Here is a 6,931-nt window from a genome sequence, read left to right on the forward strand (position 1 = left end):
TATGGTGCACAGGGTTACATCGGCCTGCAAAGACATGTCTGCGACGTTAGACATCCGAAAGGCGATGGAAACGGGAGATTATATATTTATTGAACACGGCTGGTGTGACAGATACCGTGAGGGCGTCGAGCTCAGCCAAAGACGAAGCACCACCGAGCACGTCCAAGACGGAGGACGGGCTGCTATGAGTAGGTGTGGGAGCCGGTGCAAGAGCCGGTGCGGAGCAGGTGCAGGTGCTGGTGCAACGCTAGTCGAGCTGCTCCCGAAGAAATCGGCAAGGGGAAAGTCCGTTGCATTTTTTTCTGGATTTTGCCTGCTCCAATTGAAAACGGCCGGAACCAAGGCACTAGACATTAGGGATGAAAACGGAGCAGAAATGGACGAAATTGAGTGCTACCATATTTGTTTTCACATTTTTTTGCAGAAGCGGAGACGAATATAGAAAATCCGGAAACGAATACAGAAATAGATACTACCGAAAACGAACACGGAGCGAATACAAAGCGGATATAGAAACAGAAATAGGCATTGATCAGAACTTAAAAACCCCTTGAATCATAGAGAAATACACACAAAAGCAAACAAATTCAATGAGTTGTTAACATGGCTACAAAATAATATCATTATGTTAGCAACTTAGCGTAGTATTGTAGTAGTACAGGACAATTGCGTATAGGGTCAAGCTGAGTACATGTGTGGTAGTAGAAGTTGGGCCTTAGATCCATTCTACTAATAGTGTCATTGTGTTCTCTTTGGTGGTTGGGCTACAAAGCAGCTATAGGTCTATAGTAAAAATAGAAATTCCATATTCACAAAAACGGAAAGTTCCATTTCCATGCATGTTCCATCGGAAAACACCGTTCCGTTTTTGTTTCCGTTTCCGCATAAAAATTCCATTTCCACTTCCGTTTTGCAAATTTCCGTTTCCGTTTTCATATTTCCTCTCCATTTCCATTTTTCCTCTAGAAAAATGGAAAGTTTCCAGTCCATTTCCATCCCTACTAGACATATATGCAATCACCTGTTTTGCGGCAGCTATCACTGTTGCGACTGTCTCAACTGATTTCTTCTCAACCGCAATCTCGACCTTCTTGTCGATGTTTTCTTCAGTTAACCATCGTCTTTCCTTTCTCTCCTTCAAGGTCCCATGGTAGTACTTCTTCCACATGGCGCCGTCTCCGACATTGTGCACGCGTCCATACGACGGCCAGTGTCCACCGGGAGTCGTTTCAATATGTTCAACGCCCGGTTGAATGGGGTGTCCCACTTGGGCCTCGCCAACGCCTGAGATGGTGAGTCGCTTTCGGCCGCAATCCTGTGTTTCTCTCTCTGCAAAAGGAACAAGGATCGTTTACAAATATGACTTAATGTGCGGTCGAATTGATCAAAAACTAAAATTACCAGGAGTCTCATGAACTCCGTCGTGATCGGGTCTGTCTTCAAAACCTTCTTGACTAAGTCCCAATGGTGTCATGCCCTGAGGACGTCACGCTCCTGTAGGACGGTGTAGTCGGCCAAGGGGTCTGGGATGCCCAACATTTCGCGTTCCACGTCCTCCTTGGCCCATATGGACCTCTTCCCGCCGTAACCACGGTTTCCGAGGTGGTGGCGCCCCATGTTCCTCTGTTGAAGCCCCTTCATGTACTTCAACTTCTTTTTGGCAGCTTCGCCTCGCAAGCCGCCTTGAATATTTCAAACTGCTCTTTCATTATTGTCGGATTATCCTTTACAATCTCGGAGTAGGGTTCCTTTTGTTGACGATCCGCGGTTTCACCATTCCTTTCCAGGCGGCCAACGTGTCACTGAACTTGGTCATGGCGTGTTTGTTTATCTTCTTCATTACCGGTTCCTTATTTGGATTTTTATATTCCTTTTCATCCCGGCCCGGGAACAAGAATATCTGGTGCAACTTCTTTTGGAGGGAGAGCCTCATATTATCTATCTTCTTTAGTTTCTCATCGTTGATGGTGGCGGTTGTCTGTACGATGCAACCTATTCGATTGCCGTAGCACGATCACGCTTCCTCGGGCGCCATTGGCTCAAAAATGTTGCCGTTCATCTCCGTGACCACCAGTCTACTAGTCATGAGCTGGTTTAGGTGCCGTGGCCTCTTTGCTTTCGGTTCTATACTGGCCCCGCCAGTCTCGACGCCGGTCTCAGTCTCGGCGCTGGTCTCAGTCTCGGCGCTCGTCTCAGTCTCAACGCCGGTCTGCATGTCGGTCTTAGTCCCCGATGTGACAGGTGGGCCCAACAACAACATCCGTTGATCGTCAACAAGGCTCAAAAATTCGTCGGCCGCCAGGTAGACGTTGTCGCAATCACCAAAACCCCGTCCTTCATCGTTGCTAGCCATGTTTCCTACAATTAAATCTAGTCAATTAATCTAGCCTTAAAAAAATGAATAATGACATAAGAAAAGGCCTATCTTTTGCACGAATGTTGACTCCTTCCCGGTGCAGCAAATCCCGGGCACTCAATATGTCCTAGTTTGTAGCACAAGTCATGCTGGAATTCACGAAAAATTTCGGCATGACCTTTGCTAAAAAGTGGACAAATCGAACACCAGAAATTTGCTGGAATGGAAATGAATGAACATTCCGGCAAAACATAGGCCACTCGGCTTCATTCCCTGGAAACAACAAAAGGCCACTTGGCACAATCGAACCACTTCTATGTTGCATATAACAAGACCACTTAAGAATATGTACATGAGAAACTACAACAGTAGATAAACATGAGCAAACACAATTGAGAAATTTGCATATATCATGACCACTTCAAATTTGCATCTCCTAGTGTTTGACACTTCATGAAAATATACACAAATCTCATGCTCTCTCAAACTCAATTCAAAAACCAAATATATATTATATTTAGTTAACTACTGAACTAAATTTTACTCTAAACTAAACCCTACTGCCCTAATTAAACATCTAGTTAAACAAACTCAATTCAAAAACTAAACCCTACTGAACTAATTAACATCTACATTATCTACTACTTAACATCTATTATTACCCTAACTAAGAAAACATCTACTATTAACTCTACTGCCCTAGTTAACTAGTACCACCACTACTACTAATTAACATCTAGTGGTACTACTACTAAAAAACATTATCTATGAATCCTACTACGAATTAACATCTACTACTACTACTGCTGCTAATTAACATGGCATAAAGGAAATGCAGAGAGAGAGGAGGGGTGGGAGTGGGGGCTTACAGATAGGGGAGAGACGGTGGTGGGGAGGTGCTCGGCGACAGAGGCAGGGGCGGGAAGGGCGGGCTCGGGCTCGGGCAGTGGCGGTCCTAGGCGGGCTCAGGCGGCGGTGAGGTCGAGGGAAGCGACAGAGGTTGAGGGCGGCCTCGGGCGGTGACGGTGAGGTTGAGGGTGGCCTCGGGGGGTGATGGTGAGGTTGTGGGGCTCGACGTCGGTAGGAGACGGCGGCGAGGTGGGGCGACGACGAATTGGGGAGACAGCGGCGAAGTGGGGCGAGGGATTTGGGGGAGAAGTGGTGGCCAGGGGGAGGGAAACCGCTGGTTAAGTCAAACATAGCGGTAGTGTGTTACAGAAAACACGCTACTGCTATGTCTTTTCTCTTTTTTTCCTTTTTCATTTATTTTTTTTATTTATTTTTTTCCTTTATCCCTTTTCTATTTCTTTCATTTTCATATGCTTTTCATTTCATTTTATTTTCGTTAGCAATAGCGCCTTTCCACGTAAATGCGCTGCTTCAACAATATTAGCGGTAGGACTAATTCTTTAAGACCGCTACTACTATGTGTAGCCTATCGACTTAGTAGTGGGCATTTTAGTAGTAGCGCTTTTACCTCTAGACGCGCTACTGCTATATATGTATCTGTAGTGCTGTTATCCTGCACGCGCTACTGCTATATAGCACTAGCACGCTTTTTTAACAAGCTCTACTGCTAAAATTTTGTGTATAAGGTTTTCCCTAGTAGTGGTTTTCTAGATAAAAAGTGTGTGTGATGGACAGCCTACGCCACACAGTTTCTTCTAGGCATCGTGTGTGATGCATTCAATGATGCAAATGATAAAATTATCAATGCGAGGAAATCGTTAACTGGTACATGTTCGCTTGTCTTGGGAGTAATGATTAATCGGTGAATCGGCCTATTAACTGGACTAATCGATCAACCATTAATCGGTGGAATTTTGAACTCAATAGGTCCATAGGAGACCGTGGTGGTCCATCTAGGGGAAGAAGGTAGGTGGCCAGGCTGGTCCAAGGGCCTGGCAGTGTCCATCAGGAGACCGCGATGGGTGGTGGCGTTGGCACTCATGGTCTACACAAGCGACGACACTGGGCCGGTTCTGGTCCACCTAGGGGAAGAAGCTTCAAGGAGGTCCGCGTAGGGAAGTAGTGGGAGAGAGGAGGTTGTGGAAGCCGCACGATGTAGACACATAGAGGGGAGGTGGAGGGAGCCACACGAGCATATGAAAGGCGATGATTGCGGGAGGTGTTAGGTCGTAGGGTAGGAGGGGAAGAAGTAGCGTAGAGGGGGGAGAAGAAGTGGCTATAGGCATGGGAGGAGGGGAAGCAGTGGCACACTAATGAGGAGCTTCCAACTACCAACTAGGTCGGGTGGGGGTGAGAGGATAGGGTGGGGGAGGGAGAAGGGCCAAACTTCTTATTTAGGAGTGGGAGGTGGCTGGGAAGGGTTATAGGTCAAATAATTGAGCTTTCTTTGCCCACTAGTTGATGGGCTAGCAGCGATAATCGGTCTGACAGGACAATTAATCGACCTGGCAAGTTAATGCAACAAATAAGTGTTATTTGAGTCGGCCACCCTACGAGTAGCGATTAACTGGCATGTTCACATATTAATCGAACGAATTCTTGAACAACGAAAACTATTAATATCGTCTGAAATGACAACACTATCACATACGATATGATGGAGAAAATTGTGTGCAATGTACGTACGAACAAAAACATTTGGGATTCACTATGTGTGGTGTACATACGAACGGAAATGTTTGTCTGGGATTCAGTGTGCGGGATGTACATACGGACAGAAATGATTAGGCCTGTATAATTGTATGCGATGGCTCGCCGATCGCACACGAGCTCTTTTTACCTCGCGTGTGTGACCGGAGGACCTATCACCGACGGTTTTTGGGTCGTGTGGGAAAGATCCCCCTATCGCACAAACATGCAAGGCAACTATTTTAAATGCCTCGCAGAAAGGGGTTAAAACCGTTTGTATAGCAGGTCGCTGCACTAGTGTCATTAAAATATTATTGTAGTGGGGGTTCTTGGGGCGCTTTGCTGAAATCATTGGTCTCAAAGAAGTGCCTTCACAAGAATTAAAACGTAGGCATGGAAGGAAGGAAATTAAGAGCCTCATTTGCTAAAAAGAATTTAACTTTGATATGCTAATCGCTAACAAATTGACTTGGCCCGAGTTGGCTAAAACGTATATGTTAGCTATTTCTTTTAAATGGGTGGATACCTAATTAAATTGATAGATGGAAATGAGTTTCCTTTCCGATCAAAATTATCTCATTGATTCCCACATGAACTATACAAAATATTCCAATATAAGTAAAGCGTCGACAATTTGGGTAAACATTGACCGGGCAGTTTGAGAATATTTACGGCGGAACATTTGTACACTAAAAAATGGGCAGAGTGCACAAGGCGAGCCAAGGACATCCCTCACACAATAGCAGATAAAACATTACAAAGGACATCTAAAAAGCAAGTGATCAACAACATGCTCTCAAAGATCAAAATGCTTACACACAGGCTTGCCTAGCTAGCCTTTTTCACAATCTCTTTAGTAACTTGGAGTCTACCTCTAGTACAGCGAAAAGCAAGGGAATGTGTGAAATCCACAAAGTCCAGCACGCCCACGTGCCTAGTACCATCATCCAAGAAACAAGATGGGGGTGGAAAAAATTGATTCCTTGGTTACATTGATTGAAAGAATATCATCACTCATTTATAAACCCTATACTCATTTCTAGAAAAATCACACGTTTATAAAAACTGAAGTACAAAAAAGTTGTCCTCTAACTTGTAAGCTTTCTTATCATTCTAAATCCTCTCTATATGAGATATTGACACCTTGATATGTTTTTAAAAATTAGTATTTGTGATGTAATTATATTTCTGGAAGTTGTGATGTTATGATCAACTTTATACTCTCTATTCAATATACTGATTAATTAGTACTCTACATTTTGTTATCATATCTATAAGCTATGTGTCAAAAACAATGCATCATCTTTTTACAATGTATTTTATTTGAAACATGAATAACCAATATGGAAATCCAGGGCACGCCCAAAAGAGCTCTCTCGGTCGGCAGAGCCCTGACCTAGGCTACGAATCACAGTTCCTTCTCTTCCATCGAATCCCATTCCTGAAGAACTTGGCATTCCTTCTTGTCCATAGGTTCAAAAGAGCAATGATAAGAACAAAGGAGAAACTTTTCCCAGGAAATATGGTGGGATGTGTTAATGATGAACCAACCAAAGATGATACAAGATGGGGGCCAAATGGTGGACTGGCGAAGGTAGGCCGGAGGGGATCGCGGACCATGTCGCTAGACCTAAAAGCTGGGGGAAACAATGGCCATCTCGGGCTAGGGTCTTTGGAAATTATCATTAAGAAGTATTTTGTTAGACATGATTATAATCTGCTGCCACTCGGCATAGTTTGGTTGTCTATTTTGCTTACCTAAACTTTTTTTCACAACCTCTCTAGTAACTTCAAGGGAATGTATGACTTCCACAAAGTCCAACATGCGCACATCCCTAGTTCCACCATCCAAAATCGCTTCATGCATAGACTTAATTCTGAATGTTCAATATCACGCTTACCTCAAAAGATAAAAAGACCACAGAGTCACTCCTTTCACCAGAGGAAAGCAACTTCGTTGTTTCGTCAGTCCTTGTA

Source organism: Triticum urartu, chromosome 7 (genome assembly GCF_003073215.2).
Source record: "Triticum urartu cultivar G1812 chromosome 7, Tu2.1, whole genome shotgun sequence".
Taxonomy (NCBI): Eukaryota; Viridiplantae; Streptophyta; class Magnoliopsida; order Poales; family Poaceae; genus Triticum; species Triticum urartu.